This window comes from Myxine glutinosa, chromosome 4 (genome assembly GCF_964187855.1).
Source record: "Myxine glutinosa chromosome 4, kmMyxGlut1.1, whole genome shotgun sequence".
NCBI lineage: Eukaryota > Metazoa > Chordata > Myxini > Myxiniformes > Myxinidae > Myxine > Myxine glutinosa.
Genome location: NC_136264.1, coordinates 38508552 through 38527111, shown reverse-complemented (window position 1 = coordinate 38527111; position 18560 = coordinate 38508552). Strand labels below are relative to the sequence as shown.

General features: G+C 46.4%; 1 protein-coding gene across 2 annotated transcripts in view; it reads left to right on the top strand.

Annotated features, from left to right (window-relative positions):
- Positions 1 to 14252: 14252 nt before the first annotated feature.
- LOC137424589 (plasma membrane calcium-transporting ATPase 2) overlaps positions 14253 to 18560 on the top strand; it is a 361066-nt gene continuing 356758 nt past the window's right edge. The window contains exon 1 of one of the 2 annotated variants that reach the window (XM_068112185.2): positions 14253 to 14422. The gene's annotated coding sequence lies outside the window, so the exon portion shown is untranslated. Of the gene's footprint in view, positions 14423 to 14485; positions 14728 to 18560 lie in introns of those variants that run through there. The other variant, XM_068112187.2, reaches the window with a different exon arrangement.

Sequence of the window (18560 nt, the reverse complement as noted above, 5' to 3'; positions counted from 1 at the left end):
AAACGAGGAACATACTGTATCTTTCAAAATTATGGTGGATAAGAAAAAGATCCGAAACTGCTAAAACATCAATCCTGCACAGAGATATGCGTTTCAGAGCCCGAGCTTTCATGACATCTCCAGTTAAAATTATCTCGCATAATGACAAGTAAATTGTAGGTTACACGTAGTTCCGACACAAACTTTTCATTATCCTATATTTTCTACTTCCTTTGCTTCTTCATTCCATATACATGGAGTGGGGATATTGCCGAAAATAAAAACAAATTATCGTACTGAAGAGGTCATTTAGGTGTTGGAAGTGGAGAAAATACTGAAACAGAACCTGCATTTCAGTTGAGTGGGTAATACATGGGAATTACCTGTAAGCAAGGTTTAGGATATTAGAATGACAACAAAACCACAACCAGCATTTTTATTAGTGGGGTACCACGTGCCTTTCAGGCTGTGGAGTCCTATTAATTTTGTTAAGGTTATTATTGTTATTTTGGCACCTGTGGTAGACTCTGTCGCAGTTATGTGTTGGTGGTTTTGCCACAGGGTGATGACATCCGTCCATTGCCACTGGCTAGCAAACAGCGAAGAGAGAGCCAGGTGCGCAAGTCTCTCCTGCCAGTACACAGCCTCTGTATCACCAAGACTCCTGTAGTGCCTCCTCCTGGCGACACACGGTACCTTGTGGACCGAGGCGAATCGACTGGGGTTCTCGGAGGAACCTCAGCCCCCAGAGATGTGACGCGCAGGCCCACCAGCGTGTGGATATGCTCTGGCGTCCCATCATTTAGAGCCCAGCTATGGGTTAAATAGCACTCACTGCCTTGTGAGTCAGACTCTGGTGAGTCCAAGGCTAAGGGAGCCTATCCCCTCCAGAAAAGTTATGGTGGAGTAGAGCTCCATTAGGTGGATGGTGATCCCTTTAAGCAAGCACCTTCCGGCAGCTCCTACAACCAGACGGTGAGACAGGTCCCAGACGGAGGCACTTCCGTTCTTGCTCTGGATTCAGCCTGCGATGTTGAGAGAGGGGCTCAGATACTGGGCAAGTCTAACCCCCAAGAAGTCTAACCTTGCTTACAGTCTAACCCCAGTCGATGCAGACACATACACACATACATACACACACACTACATAAAATTCAACAGACACACATACCACATAAAGTTCAACACACACACACTCACATACTACATAAAGTTTTACACACACACACACACACACACACACACACACACACACACCACATAAAGTTCAACATACACACTCACATACCACATAAAGTTCAAACCACACATACACACACACACACACCACATAAAGTTCAACACACACTCACATACCACATACAGTTACACACACACACACACACACACACACACACACACACACACACACACACACACACACACCACATAAAGTTCAACATACACACACACACATACCACATAAAGTTCAACACACACACACACACACACACACACAAATACCACATAAAATTCAACACACACACACACAAAATTCACTAATGACTAATGGGTCTAAATTTTCTGAGGTGTGTGAAGTGCACCTCAGGTCCGATCTCACTCCTCATCACCAAGATGTTACAGGTGTCAGGAGGGTCCGAAAGTCCCACTTCTGAGTCAAATTTTACTGTCAGGTCATGGGTTTCGGATCTACTACGAGGGGGATATTCCGTTCCCCAGAACTTCCAGGCCCGAGGCCACTGATCACGAATAACTTCGTACCACAGTAGGTCGCCAGGCAACCGTGAGCGCCAATTGGTCTACCACAAGGTCCCAGGGTTCTCTGTCTGACCACCGTTTACCTGCGCCATGTGGCTTTGCAATCAGGGGATGCGCCCTGGCTATGCACCATTCTTATCTTAATTTGACCTTAATTCGGGCGGCTGACCAACCGCTGGTGAATGCCGGACTTGAATAATTAGTCAATCAGTTGGGGAATTATAACCTCCAAGTCTAACCTAATGTGCAAACAGTGCTGGATCAATAGGGAAATGATGAACATGGACAGATTGAAAATGTAGTTCAACAAGAGAGAGTTATTATTACAGTGGAATCATGCAATGGGGGAGGGAACTCAAGGACTTTAATGTACAGCAAGGGAAATCAAAATGGATCAAAAAGGGGGAATGCAGTGCAAAATGTACAAGCAATCGTGAGCAATGGAGAGTGCAGTGATATTTACAAAGCAAAGCAAAGGAAATGGACAAGAGCATAACTTAACTTGTGCCTTACCTACCAGATATATACAACTTGGGTACCCAATCAGACCATCTGCATGGGGAGAGAGAACAGAAAGTGCGAGGGCTATCGGCCTGTTTATCTGCCTCGGCAGGAGCCGTCGTGCTTCCGCAACCCATGCGCTAAAGGTAGGGGCCAAAGGGAAAGGAATACTGCTGTGTCTAGGGTGCGTTGACCCGTAGAGTTGCAGGATGTCATGCATGTAAGTGTGTGTAGTGCGAGAGAAACTGCAAAGGTGCATTATCAGTAATTGTCACTCCGGTGGAGTCAGGCTGCTGCAATGCCGCCAGTCATTGAAGCCCTGAAAAGGACAGTTGGTCGACTGTACTGTTGTTGAGCTTGTGAGTTCTGTAGAACAATTTTATATACAGACAGCTGAGAAAAGAATGCATTAAATAAATAGCCTACTGTGTAAAAGTCTAAAGAGAGTCTGTATACGTGGCTTGTCTTCGGCCCTAATCGGTGCACTTGTTCTGTCTGCCCCAAGGCTTTGGCTACCAGCTCGACTCTGCCAACATCAATGCCCCCACTTGAGTCTCAATAGCCCCTTGCAAAGCACACAGGGCAAGCACCAACCCGAGCCAATGTTCGACCAAAGTCAAGAACTAACACACCGCTCTCACCTACGGCACCTTTATAATCCCTTAGCTGGGGCAGACCTAAAAGTGGATCAAAACGAGCTGTTGGTGCAACTACGCCTGCTGATTGATGCATCCTCGCTCTCCCAAGGGAAAGCCCCGCCCACGCGAGGCTTCCTTCATGGCTTGTGCTCAGTCTGTTTCCATACCGTGGCACGTGACGGGTCCTCCTCGATTAACATGGGCCAGCATTTCATGATGCTCAAAGGTGCAGGGGAGAATTCTGTATAGGACTTACAACTAACCCCTGGGAATTGGGGAGTTAAGGGGACCACCTCTCTAACCCACACCAATGAATTGTATCACATTCAAAACCATTACACCAGGGGAAGGGACTGCTCTAACCTTACCTGATATAAATAACTATGCTGAGATGTATGTTGGGTGCCATATTGCCTTCGGGGCCGGTTCCTAGAACAATAATACCTTCAGACCCCGCTATTCATCGGACCCCACCTACCGCGTATTCGCGGTTGATAAAATGTGACATGTTTCTCTATTCGCAGAAAAATGTCCTGCAAATTTTACACCGCTCCTTTCCTATGCCATCTCCAGGCACTGCATGATGTCATTGCCGGGCACCGAAGGGGGCCCGGCAATGATGCGCACTGAAAGGGAGTACTCAGTTTTCATTCCGGTTGCTTGTTTGCTTTCGTTTGTCTGGGCAATATCTCAGCCATCCTTTGAGCTAGGGAGCTGAAATTTCAGCACAATAGAGAGTAAGTGCTTTGGCAAAAACGGTGACCGCAAGGCTAACCCCCGCTCTAGCAGGGAAAATAGCCTTAAAATGCATGTTGTTGTTGTTGTTGGTATGCTTTTTTTTGGATTAATCAATTAATTGATTAGTTATTTAATTATTATCAAATAATTAAGTACTTATTTATTTCCTTTCTCATCTGGACAAAATCTCAGGAACCTTTTGAGCTAGGAAGCTGATATTTGGACATGACAATGCCCAAGTGATGTGGCTATAAACGATATTTTGATTTATTGATTAATCAATTAATCGATTAATTATTCGATTAATGACTCAATTAATTAATTTTTTTATAAAATTACAGATTCAGAAGAAATGGTGGTGGTTTCGGTATTCTATTAGCCAATTGATTAATAATTTTATTATTTTACGATTATTATTTATTTATTTTCATTATTAATCACATTTATTTTCTGAATGTATCTATGAATGTATCTGTACTTGTTTGTGTTTTTTTTTCTATTCACGGCAGTGTTCCGCAAATTCACGGTTTTTCAGTGGTGCAAAAAAAATAATTCATGAGCCGGTAGCTTGACACATCTTACTATAATTCACCAAATGTCTGTCCGTCTGTCTGTCTGTCTGTCTGTCCGTTCGAAGGTACCGTAAAAACTGCTGAAGCGATCGCAACGATATTTTGGGTGGGTAATCCTGGGATCTCCAGGAGTAAAATAGGCTATTTAGTTTTCCCAATTTCAGCTTTGGTCTCCAGCATTCTCAGGTTTGGACTCCTGCATAACATTCGCGTTCGCATAACGTTCATTGTGACGATGTTTGCATTGTGACGATGTTGTTTTCCCGGGTGCCGCACAAACGGTTGCACCGATCGGACTCGGTGACCTCGGACAAAGACCTTTCATGAGGACACGGGTTGAATCCCTGCTTGAGAGAATTCCAACCCCCTCCCCACCATCACGGCCGTCTCTCCAACTCGCAATCCCACGAGATATGCGGAAAGGACGACCCAAAACCAACATAAACATCATTAAACATCATTCGTATATAAACATCATTAAAAGCAGATACTGACCTCGGCCAAAGTTCACACGACGTTTAATCTCTGCATGAGAGAATTCCACATAGCTATTTGGGCGGTGTATACGCTAACAGATCGCTGTCTCCATCGATCTTGCCAAGGCCGTCACACCGATCGGCTCAAAATCCTTTTAACTGTTGATTTGGAAGTTTTTACAATGAAGGAAACACGTATCGGGAGTACATACAACATCGAGAGTACTAACTGCACGTGTCTTCAGTATCAAGCTTAAATCTGTCATGGCGGATCTGAAGAGCGGAATGCTTGGAGAAGTGGAGGGCTACTTCGGCATGAAGGAGGATCAGAAACGTGGACCCCCACACTGCCACATCCTGCTGATACTTGCTCCCGCATGACGTTATTTTCCTGGGTGCCGCACAAACGACTGCACCGATTGAGATTTAACGGATGTTTATATAAATCGTTTAAAAGAAAAAAAGCCTTCAATTTCTGATATCTAGCCTTTTCATTTGGGCCTCCCAATTGAAGCCCCGCCCATAGGGCGGGTACCGTTGCTAGTTTATAAAACCCATCTTTCGCCAGCCATGCATAAAGCAGCTCGACATACGTACGCAAAAAACATCTTATACAAGCCACATACGTACAGTACAGTACCGCACATTCATGGCTGTGTGCTTTGTGTTTTCATGGCTTTCACGGCCGCACATTTTAGCCACATTATAAGCGAGCTTCGCGGGATATCCCACCAGATGTGTAAACAAGTCAACCCCACGAATTATAGAATGCAAACGCTTCATTAAATTGATTACAATTTGCAATTTACAGTAAAGCATCATCAAATATCTTACACAATTAAAATACTTCGAGGAATGTTCCATCAGCGACGAAAACATGTCAACCCCGCGAATTATTGCATACAAATGCTTCATTAAATCTATTATTGAAATAATTATCAGATAGCCTCAATACGACATCATCCGATAACATCCCCCACAAACAATGGGCAGAGTACCTCCCGCAACTACCCACAATGCTCACAATCTTACATGTACAGACTGTGTCCTCGATCTCAATCATTGTTCTCGTCACGTTGCTTCGACCTGTGTGTTTGACTCTCGCTCTGCTCATCGTTCAGTCATGGCTCCTAAGCGCAAGACCAATGCCGGAGATGCGTCGACTACCAAGAGGCAGAAGAAAGTGACGAGCTTCAGCAACAAATTGGAGCCGCTCGACCGGCTTTCGAGAGGAGAGAATGCGGCCTCTGTTGGCAGGCATTACGGCATCAACGAATCCACCATTCGCAACATACGGAAGAAGGATAAGGCGATTTATGAGAAAGCTTCAGCGAGCACTGTATCGAGTATGAAGCTGGTCAAACATGACCAGGATGTCCACATAGAAAGAATGGAGAAGGCTCTCAGCATATGGATCGAGGACAACGTGCAGAAAAGTATGCCTTTGCGTGGACCTCTCATTCTCGCAAAGGCCAAACGTATTTACGATCATCTGTCTGGCGCGGGTGATGCCAGCATGAGTGATGCCCCGAGCGATGATGGTACAAGCAGCGCGACTTCATTCACTGCAAGCAGGGGATGGTTCCACCATTTCAAGGAGCGGTACTGTCTCAAAAAAGTGAAGCTCTTAGGGGAGCGTGCCTCCGCGGACCACGAGGCGGCAAAAGTGTTCCCTGCTCAACTCGCGAGGCTGATCCAAGGGAAGGGATAACTCCCAGAGCAGGTGTTCAATGCTGACGAGACTGGCCTCTTCTGGAAAGAGATGCCCATGAGAACTTTCATCTCGAAGCGCGAGGAGACATCATCGGGATTCAAGGCTGCCAAGGACCTGGTATCTCTTCTCCTCTGTGCAAACGCAAAAGGGGACTTCTAGACGATACGGATTTATGGAAAAAGGCCATGTATAAGCTTCGAGGTGCATTTTTGGGTAAAAGTAGGGAACCTGACTTTTTAACACAATTAGGGTATGCTAAATTCAATTAACCCGGTTCCCAAGCCGAATTTTGAGTTTTTGATCTTCTAATGAGCATAAACAAAATGGCCGCCAAATTGCTATTTTTTGACACATTCTTGGGACAAGCATTTATATATCATGTATATACATGCAGCTCTATGTGTTATACACCAATTGATGCTGTTTTAAACAATCTACTGAGAAGTTTGTCCACAGCACTGCTACCATTTCATGCATTAACTGGGTGTGACACCACCTCCTATTTTGCAAATCACACCAAACGAACATCATGGAAAGTCTTCAAAGAGCACCATAAACTGCTGAAGAACTTGGGCATTGGTGAACTCACAGATGAGACAATCAAATCTGCAGAAGCATTCGTCTGCAGAATATATAATGTGCACAGAACAACCTCTGTTGATTCAGCACGACATATGTTGTTCTCCAAGACTGGTAAACCAGAAGCAATGTCACCGACAAGTGATGCTCTTCATTTCCATTTGTTGCGAGTGCACTATCAAGCCATGGCATGGAGAAATGCTCATTATGCCATACCTGACCTTCCTGCACCTGTGGATTATTCAGCATACCCTAATTATGTTAAAAAGTGAGGTTCTCAACTTTTACCCAAAAATGCACCGAACATTCACATTTCTCAGAAACCCGTCGAGTCTATTCATGCTGAAACCCATGAAGTTGTACCATTCCCTGAACCTGCGTGCTCTCAAGGGCAAGAACAAGCAAACTCTGCCCATGTTTTGGAGGGCCAACAGGAAAGCTTGAGTGACAGCAGCAATCTTCCTGAACTGGTTCCATGGTTGTTTCGTTTCTCAGGTGGAGAGGTACATGGTGGACAAAAACCTTGGTTTCAAGATTCTCTTGCTCCTGGACAATGCTCCTGGCCACCCCGCGGACCTGGACGTGGCTCACCTGAATGTTGAGGTTATCTTCCTGCCACCCAACACCACCTCCCTCCCTCATCCATCCACTCGACCATGGTGTGATTTCAACGTTTGAAACGTATTACACCCGTCACACCTTTTGCTGCATTTTGGATGCAATTTCAGGATTTTGGAAGGATATAAACATTGCCCACTGCATCCGCGCCATCAAGGCCAATGTGCATCGGCGCTGGATGAGGTGAGAGCATCCACCACCAACGCGTGCTGGCACAACCTGTGGCCACAGGCAGTCATAAACTTTACTGGCTTTCCCGATAACATGGAGGAGAGGCGTGTGTCATGTGGTTGGCACGGCAGACAGTTTGGCACGCCAGTTGGGAGGGGAAGGATTTGATGACATGCAGCCCGAGGAGTGGGAGGATCCCATCGTCTGAAATGGTGACAACCTCATCGAGGAGGAGTTGGAGGCCATTAAAATGGTTTCTGAGGAGGAGGAGGCGGGCAGTGATGAGGGAAGAGGTGCCATGGTCTAACCTCACAATGTAGTTCCTGGATGAGTTGCTGCATGGCATGTGGGCGCTTGTCGACAAGTTGTAAGATGCTGACCCAGTCATGGAGAGGTACCACATGTTCAAGGTTCGTGTGGTTCAGTGACGAAGCACACTTCCATTTGAATGGGGCGATCAACAAGCACACCATATTGCACAGACATATATATATATATATATATAATATATATATATAATATATATATATATATATATATATATATATATATATATATATATATATATATATGTATATATATATATATATATATATATATATATATATATATATATATATATATATATATATATATATATATATATATATATAATATATATATATATATATATATTGTTGCGGTTCTGAAAAAGTGTACATATTTGATTAATAAAGGTTAAAGGTTTTGCCCCCATAGTTAGTCCACATGCTACACGAAGGTCATCTTAGAACGTTAGTTATTTCTTAGTATATGTGAGATTTTTTATTTTTTATTTTTTTGTATACTGAATCGAGGCTCGTGAAAGAGCTAACATTTATTTCACAAACAAATCAACCAGACAAACAAAATATATAAAAAGAGGGAGCGGAAGACAAGATGTGGAGAGAAGGGGAAGCACATAAACATAACATTTGAGAGCAGGGAGAAGTGTGGGAGGGAGAGGGCTTGGGGGGAGGAGGCGTGGGAAGGGGGGGGGGGGGGAGAGGTATAAAACACAAGGGGACACAAATTAGCGGGGGTAGAAAAGATCAAGGTTTTGGATGGGGGAGGATAAGAGATGGTGGTGAACAGCTGTTTTAAAGACCTGGAGGGTGGAGTGGGATTGAAGAGAGTGAGGGAGTTTGTTCCAGAGGCGGGAGAAAAGAGGAATGAAGGAGTGAAGGTGAGCAGAAAGTCTTGATTTTGGCAGTTTAACCATAAGAGGGTTGCAGGCAGATCTTGTGCGAACTGTAGGAGTATTTGGGGGACAGAGCCCAGAGAGAGCTGGGGGGGGCAAGGCCAGAGAGGAGTCGGTAGAAGACGGAAAGACCACCAACCTGCCTGCAGTGAGTGAGTGAAAGGCCCTTGGAGTTAGCTTCATCGCGGGAGATTCCAATGATTCTGAACGCTTTGGTTTCAACAGCGTGAAGACGAGCTAAGTGTGAGGCAGGAGCACCAGACCAGAGGGGAGAGCAGTATTCCATAGAGCTGCGGATGAAAGCTTTGTAAGTGGTGAGGAGCTCAGGTGTACCAAGGAAGGACTTCGCACAACGGAGGATGCCCAGTCGGCGACTGGCTTTGGAGGCCAGATTTGAAATGTGGTTTTCCCAGGAAAGATCATGGCAGATAGTGAGACCCAAAAGATTGAGTGACAGAACTTCTTGAAGAGGATTATTCAGAAAGTGGATGGGAGGGTTGTCCAGTTGGTCTTTTCGGAGAGACATCGTAAGAGTGTGAGATTTGTCAGGATTGAAAGACATGTTCTGCTTGTTTGCCCAGTCTGTGATTTTGTCCAGGTCTGCAGAGAGTGAGGAGGCTGCAGACTGCCGATCTGAGGAATGAGGAATGGAGCGACAGAGAGTAGAGTCGTCAGCAAAGAGATAGAGAGGATTTTCAAGAGAGTCAGAGAGATCATTGATGAAGACCAGAAAAAGCACAGGGCCCAGAACACTGCCTTGGGGAACTCCAGCCTGAACAGGAAGAGGAGATGAGAGAAACCCATTCAGGGCCACACGTTGACTACGACCAGAGAGGAAGTCCGCCAGCCATGCGTGGAGATTTCCATGGATACCAAAGGAGGAGAGTTTGGTGAGCAGAGCGGGGTGCCAGACCGTATCGAAGGCACGTGATATGTCAAGGGAGACAGCTCTGATTTCCTGTTTGGCATTGAGGACCTCCATCCATTGTTGAGACAGCAGAAACAACATGTCCAGAGTAGAGTGACCTGGTCTGAATCCAAATTGATGATCGGAGATCAAGCCATTGGAGAAGAGGAAGGATTTGATATCCGAAGCAATGATGGATTCCATGATTTTGCTGATAATTGGGAGCAGGCTGATTGGTCTGTAGTTGCCAGGATCTGCTTTTGCACATTTTTTGTGTAAAGCGGTAATGTTTGCTGATTTCCAAGATACTGGCAGATGACCTTGAGCAAAATAGAGGGTGAAAAGAACAGAGAGAGGGTGAGATAGAGCGGCAGAGCAGGATTTTCGGACCCGTGGGCTGATGCCGTCTGGTCCAGTTGCAGAATCAGAGTCGAGGTTTGACAAAAACTTCTCCACCTTGTCAGGAGAGAAGGACACCGAGTCCAGGAGCAGTCGGGTTCGACTGGGTAAGGTGGGAACAGGGAGAGATGGGTTTGGGACACAAGCTTTTGAAGCAAACACAGAGTTGAGGCATTCGGCTTTGTCACGTGCGGTGTCAACTTTGTAGCCATTTGAGGTAAGGGAGGGGATGGAGGGGGAACAAACACCAGAAACGAATTTGACCAGATGCCACCAAGATTTGGAGGAAGGAGACAGGTTTGAGAGTTCATTCTTGAGTGTGGATAGATAGTGAGTGCTTCCTGGCCCTCCTGATGGTAGACACACACTTGTTCCGGGCTTTGTGAAAGGAAATGAGATTTCCTTCCGTTGGATTTGCTTTCCAGGAGACGAAGGCAAGTTGTTTCTGGGCAACTGCCTCACCACAACATTCAGTGTACCATGGACGGGAGGAAGGGTAAGACACCTGAAGACGAGATGGGATAAATCTGTGCATGAGAGAGAGCAGTTTGCTTTGGAAGAATTCCCAGGAAGAATTGATGTCAGAGGCAGTAGAGATGGGAGACCATGCCCAGATGATTGATGGCTGCTTGAAGACCGTGCCAGTCAGCGTGAGTGAAATGCCAGACTCATCGGTGCTGGGGAGGCTTTCTGAGAATGGCCAGAGAGATGTCCACTTTAACAAGCACATGAGCAGAAGAACCCATTGGAGGAGAAGAAGAGCAGCAGACATTTGCAGGGAAGTTTGTCATCATCAAGTCGAGAAGAGAAGATACTCCATTGACTGAGATCCGGGTCGGGAAATTGACAGATTGTGTCAGTCCCAATGAGTCGCAGAAGTCCTTTGCTGAGGTGCCATGGCTGGTGAGAGAGGAACCCACACCCAGCCAGCTATCATGATGACAGTTGAAGTCGCCACATATGAGGAAGAGAGAGTTTGGATGAGTTGATAGAAGTTGGTCCATGTTGTCAGACAGCGAAATGTAAATGGAGTCATCACTGTTTGGAGGACGGTGCAGAACACATATGAACAAAAGGTGGGAGTGGAGAGGAAGCCGTAGCCACAGGTACTCCTGGGGGTGTGGTGGAGAGAGGGCAGTGCAAGGAGAGTGAGGAAGAGAGTTTTTGATAAAGATAGCCACCCCACCACCAGGACGAGGCTCAGGTCTATCATACCGGAGGAGGGAGTAACCAGGAAGAGATATTAAGGAATCGGAGACATCTTGAAGGAGGAAAGTTTCTGTTTATCAGATCAAGTCTGGATTGTCAGAAGCAACCTGAATGGAGAGATCAATCAGATTTGAGCGAAGGCCCCGGATGTTTGAGGTCCATACCGTTAATGAGGAGAGAGGGGGAGCATCGGGTGCAGGACTGGGGAGGGGAGGGGTAGGGTCAGATGACGGATGAGAGGGGGAGGTAGGCAGAGCAGTTGATAGTGTGTCAGAGATTACAGAAGAGTTACAAGAAAGGGAAGGATGAGGAGGACGAAAGGTTTGATGGTGATGGCATGAGGCACAGTGAGGGGTTGTTTGAGGGGAGGGGGGCAGAGGAAAGTAGAAGGTTGGGGGAAGTGGAGGTATGAGATAGAAGGGAGACGAAGTGGGGAGAAGGCAGCTTTGAAGAGGAGGGGGGAGGGGGGAGAATTGGAGAGCGATGGTAGGGAGATTTGAAGGGGAGGGTTTGGGGGGGAGTTTTGAAGGGGAGGGGCGAGGGGGGAGTGTAGGAGGGGAGGGGCAAGGGGGAAGTGTAGGAGGGGAGGGGCAAGGGGGGAGATTTGGAGGGGAGGGGTTGGGGGGGAGTTTTGAAGGGGAGGGGTGAGTGGGGAGTTTAGGAGGGGCGGGGCAAGCGGGGAGTTTTGTAGGGGAGGGGAATGGGGGGAGTTTAGAAAGTGGATGATTAATGAACGACGAACATTTATGACAAATTGAGTTTTGAAGGGGAGGGTTGAGGGGGGAGTTTAGGAGGGGAGGGGCAAGTGGGGAGATTTGGAGGGGAGGGGCAAGTGGGGAGATTTGGAGGGGAGGGGCAAGGGGGGAGTTTAGAAAGTGGATGATTAATGAACGACAAACATTTTTAACAAATTGGGTTTATTGTGATTTTCAAGTTAGTGATCCGTTTAAGAACGATAGAGGAGGGGTGGAATGAATGAGAATTTAGAGCATGTAGTGAGGAAGAATTATAAGAGATTGAATTTTTTTTTGAAGTGGATGAGTTGGAGAGGAAATTGAAAAAAAGCCTTTTAAATAGGAAGAAAAACAGCGTGTTGTAATATACCACTGAATAAAACACTGCAGGGGAAAGTTTAAACATTTAAACAGACCCGTGAAGAACAATCTAATATTCACAAAAATACCAACGGGGAGAGGGCCCAGAGGGACAACCACGAGTCATGTGAACAGGGCAAAGGGTGGAAGGCAAGGAGATAATGGGGGCGGGGCGGCACAGCGCACGTGGACAGCCACGTATACATGTGTGTGTTATAAACATAAAGATACAGGTTTCTATTTTAAAAGTCCGTCTATCTTTCTGAATTGACTGAAGAAGATGTTTAATGTATGGTAACAGGCACCATTTAATATTTTAGAATAAAGCGTGACGGACATGGAAGAATAATAAGAAGAAGAAGACGCACACCAACGACAACAACAACAACAACAGGAGCAACAACAACAACAACAACAACAACAACAACAACAACGCTACGAAAGTCCGGGTTTTCGCACTGTTCACTGTATTTTTTGATTGAGATTGTAAATTGAGATTTACAGATCGGTATACCATGTGGTTGTGAAGTGCTACATGATGTCTATGATTAAATCCGTCACCGTCAGTGAAGTGATTGGTAGCCGGTCGGCATGCAGGATCGTGTTATTGGAAACGTCTATGTTGCACTATGAGCTTAAAGAAAGATCTTTTAGCTGATGTGTGAGGCCCCGATTTGTGGGTGACTGCGGGCTCCGCGGGCGCCGAACGGAGGCTCTGCCGTGCATATATATGTGCACGTATACATGTGCATATCTATGCATAGTGCATACATGTGCATATGATATATATGTATACGTATACATGTGCATATATATGTATACATGTGCATATATATGTATACATGTGCATATGATATATATGTATACGTATACATGTGCATATATATGTATACATGTGCATATATATGTATACATGTGCATATGATATATATGTATACATATACATGTGCATATATATGTATACATGTGCATATATATGTAATATGTATACATGTGCATATCTATGCATACATGTGCATAGTGCATACATGTGCATATGATATATATGTATACGTATACATGTGCATATATATGTATACATGTGCATATATATGTATACATGTGCATATGATATACATATATGTATACGTATACATGTGCATATATATGTATACATGTGCATATATATGTAATTATGTATACATGTGCATATATATGTATACATGTGCATATCTATGCATACATGTGTATTGTGCAATGTGCATATATATGTATACGTATACATATATATATATATATATACATGTATATGCACATGTATACGTATACATGTATATGCACATGTATACGTATACATATATATCATATGCACATGTAGGTATGCATAGATATGCACATGTATACATATATGTGCACATGTATACATATATATGCGCATGTATACAGTATACAGTATGCACATGTATATTTATATCGTGTGTGTGCAGGCCGATATGTGCATATGTACTGTGGCTAAAGTTTGACTCTGTTTGAAGACGTTTTAGCACGCTGCTTGACACACTTTGATGAGCCTTATGATGTTTCCTCCTCGAGGGGTCTCAGGATCCAGCAGAGGACAATGTTTGATGTGATATGAGGATTATCGTTGCTATTATAATTGGTCATCTGGTTTGATTCGATTTCCCTGCCTTGTCCAATGAACGATTGACGCTGTGCGCATGCGCGTTGTGGCGTTACTGGCAGCGCATTGCCGTCACTTGTCGGGTCAGCGTGTGGAAGGGGTTTCGTTGATGAAGGTGATCGCACAGGTGCGCTGCCAAGCTGTGTGATCATCTCCGGCGTACGGACACCGCGAGGGTCTTGCCGGGTCTGGTGAGTACTTTGCGCCGCTCCGTGAGTCACTGGACTGGGCGTCGCATGATGACGTTTCACTTCAGGCGTTTACCACAGACCTCTGTCCTGCCGTGAACCGTGCGCGTTCCTTCTGCTCGTTTCTTGTCGTCGTTGCGTTTAGTTTTTCTTTCGAATAACAATATGAGAGTAAATATATATATTTATATATTTACTGATAAGTGAAAAAGAAAAACGAGGTGATTCTCCTCTTTCCACGCCCACTTTGACCCCTATTTATCGGCTCGCCGAGCGCGGGTAAAGTTTGACGTCCGGGAGTACCTCAGGTACGAGGCGAAGGTGGAAGCAAATGTTATCCTCGTGTTGGCGTGAAATTCGATCTGATCTGCTGATTCGTTTGTGTAACTCGATATGTTTAAATAAATAAATGGAGTTTGAAATATCACAGTTTGAAGGCATCTGATTGGGTGGGGCACGATGGACGCCTTGAACATCAATCATCTCGATAGGGTTTTTTTTTTGTCTGAGTCACAATCGCATGTTTGTCCTTCATGTTTTCTGGCAAAATGAATCATGAATGTGATCATTCATATTTGTCTGTTGATGTTCCCACCTGCGCACCTACACACACCTCACTGCTGGTAACCCAGGTTTAATTTCCAGTGTTATTTTTCCATCGTCCACTCGTGTATTTGTAATCCGTGTACCTATGCACTGGTGTCTCATGTCGTTGTTCTGCTTGATGAGGAGTGTGGGAGGGTACAGGTGGAGAGGAGTGTGGGAGGGTACAGGTGGAGAGGAGTGTGGGAGGGTACAGGTGGAGAGGAGTGTGGGAGGGTACAGGTGGAGAGGAGTGTGGGAGGGTACAGGTGGAGAGGAGTGTGGGAGGGTACAGGTGGAGAGGGGTGTGGGAGGGTACAGGTGGACAGGAGTGTGGGAGGGTACAGGTGGACAGGAGTGTGGGAGGGTACAGGTGGACAGGAGTGTGGGAGGGTACAGGTGGAGAGGGGTGTGGGAGGGTACAGGTGGAGAGGGGTGTGGGAGGGTACAGGTGGAGAGGGGTGTGGGAGGGTACAGGTGGAGGAGTGTGGGAGGGTACAGGTGTGGAGGAGTGTGGGAGGGTACAGGTGGAGAGGAGTGTGGGAGGGTACAGGTGGAGAGGAGTGTGGGAGGGTAGGTGGAGAAGAGTGTGGGAGGGTAGGTGGAGAAGAGTGTGGGAGGATAGGTGGAGAAGAGTGTGGGAGGGTAGGTGGAGAAGAGTGTGGGAGGATAGGTGGAGAAGAGTGTGGGAGGGTAGGTGGAGAAGAGTGTGGGAGGGTAGGTGGAGAAGAGTGTGGGAGGGTAGGTGGAGAAGAGTGTGGGAGGGTAGGTGGAGAAGAGTGTGGGAGGATAGGTGGAGAAGAGTGTGGGAGGGTAGGTGGAGAAGAGTGTGGGAGGGTAGGTGGAGAAGTGTGTGGGAGGGTAGGTGGAGACGTGTGTGGGAGGGTAGGTGGAAAGGAGTGTGGGGGGGGGGTAGGTGGAGAGGAGTGTTGGAGGGTAGGTGGAGAGGAGTGTGGGAGGGTAGGTGGAGAGGAGTGTGGGAGGGTAGGTGGAGAGGAGTGTGGGAGGGTAGGTGGAGAGGAGTGTGGGAGGGTAGGTGGAGAGGAGTGTGGGAGGGTAGGTGGAGAGGAGTGTGGGAGGGTAGGTGGAGAAGAGTGTGGGAGGATAGGTGGAGAAGAGTGTGGGAGGGTAGGTGGAGAAGTGTGTGGGAGGGTAGGTGGAGACGTGTGTGGGAGGGTAGGTGGAAAGGAGTGTGGGGGGGGGGGGGGGGGGTAGGTGGAGAGGAGTGTTGGAGGGTAGGTGGAGAGGAGTGTGGGAGGGTAGGTGGAGAGGAGTGTGGGAGGGTAGGTGGAGAGGAGTGTGGGAGGGTAGGTGGAGAGGAGTGTGGGAGGGTAGGTGGAGAGGAGTGTGGGAGGGTAGGTGGAGAGGAGTGTGGGAGGGTAGGTGGAGAGGAGTGTGGGAGGGTAGGTGGAGAGGAGTGTGGGAGGGTAGGTGGAGAGGAGTGTGGGAGGGTAGGTGGAGAGGAGTGTGGGAGGGTAGGTGGAGAGGAGTGTGGGAGGGTAGGTGGAGAGGAGTGTGGGAGGGTAGGTGGAGAGGAGTGTGGGAGGGTAGGTGGAGAGGAGTGTGGGAGGGTAGGTGGAGAGGAGTGTGGGAGGGTAGGTGGAGAGGAGTGTGGGAGGGTAGGTGGAGAGGAGTGTGGGAGGGTAGGTGGAGAGGAGTGTGGGAGGGTAGGTGGAGAGGTGGAGAGGTGTGTGGGAGTGTGCAGGAGTGTGCGAGGGTAGGTGCAGAGTGTGCGAGGGTAGGTGGAGTGGTGAGTGTGCGAGGGTAGGTGGAGAGGAGTGTGCGAGGAGAGGTGGAGAGTGTGCGAGGGTAGGTGGTGAGGAGTGTGTGAGGAGAGGTGGAGAGGAGTGTGGGAGGGTACAGGTGGAGCTCAGTGCAGGTGGAGCTGAGTTAGGGACGGTGTTGGTGGAGCTGAGTGTGGCGGTGGGGGTATTCATTTCTCCAACCCACAGTTAAACTGCATGTCAATACTCACTTATGAGAAGTTAGACCTGCCTACAATAGGAGACCCAGCATGGAAACTTGATCTCCTGTCAAAACTCTCATGGAACATTCAATCACCAACACACAGGTGCTCACAGTTGATGCAGATGGTATAACAAGGTTCCCGTCCTGGACAATCATTAGTCGGTTACCTGCCAATGATTGATATGAATCCCAGTAACGTGACCTGTGTTTACGCTGCAATGAAATATTTGTCTGTACCCAAGCAAAGTCCTATGGATCAGAGCCAGTTCTTGCTTTTGGCCAGTCACTTTTTTCAGAAGCCTTTCAGAAGTTGAGCTTCAAACAATCATCTCCAATGAACAGTGATTTAAAAGTTGATCGTGTTGAGACTTTGAGGTTTCCACATAGGGATGAGCTTTTTGGAGTCCATCAGCCAGCTTATGGATTCTTCAGGCCTCCATGACCTCCTTCAAACTGTATGAGAATATGCTTCAAATGCAGTTGGATACATACTGTGATCTGTATACCCCAAAGATGAATGGACCACACAGATCTCCGCTCCAATGACATTTTCTTCAAGAACTGCATCAGCAGCACAACTGCGTTTCCAGCAATGATGCATCCACAAACCGCAGGCTGCATATTAAATGAATAAGTGATTGAATCTAGAGATGTCTGTATAAAGTTTTATGTGGTGAAAATCTCCCATATCGTGGGTAAAGAGGTTCCTTATTTTAATAATGCTCCAATAGATGTACGCTTCTAGATTTTTGATACACAGGGTGTTCCTAAATTATATTTCCTATTTTGAATATACATATTTAAAAAACGTAATGGACATACGCAGTTTGCGTATGTCTATTACGCAAACTGCGTATGTCTATTACGCAAACTGCGTATGTTTGCGTATGTCTTCAAACGCAGTTCGCACCATCTTGTAGCCCAACTCAGAGTTGTTCTTGACATGTCAGTCGCCTTGCAGATCATTCGTGACTCTCAGAACGTCCGATATTCAATTTCAGTCCACGTTCGCCGCAGCAACACGTCCGCACGCACAGTCGCACATTTTTCTGGACGCTTTTCGCAAGTCGCACCAACTTTCGCGGTTACTCCGCACACTGAAGACACACTTGAAAGAAAACCGTTCACACGGAAATTACTTTAGTTGGGCTACAAGATGGTGCGAGCTACATGCTTGTTCATTTATTATTTATTTACATTCAAAATGTGACAGATAACTTAGGAACACTCTGTCGTTATGTACCATTCATTTGTGATTATAAAACTGGTAAAATCATTTATTTTGCAATTTGTTTGAGGTTACTGTATTTTATGTCACATTGACCGGACGATTTTCCTTTCTGCCTTGCCATGTCCTTGTCTCTTTCTCCTTTTATTCCCTATCCGTCTGTGAACCTGCTGCCCTGACCTCTGTCGTTTAGATCCCCCATGAGTCTACATTTCTGCATGTTAAAACGATGCTCTAATCCTACAAAGCTTCATTAGTCCTAGAGTATAAATCCTTCTTCGCAGACCAGTGCAGCCGACAGGAATTCTACTTATTGTTATTCAGGAATCGTGCACACTTATTTTTTTTTTCCTCCCTCCCTTT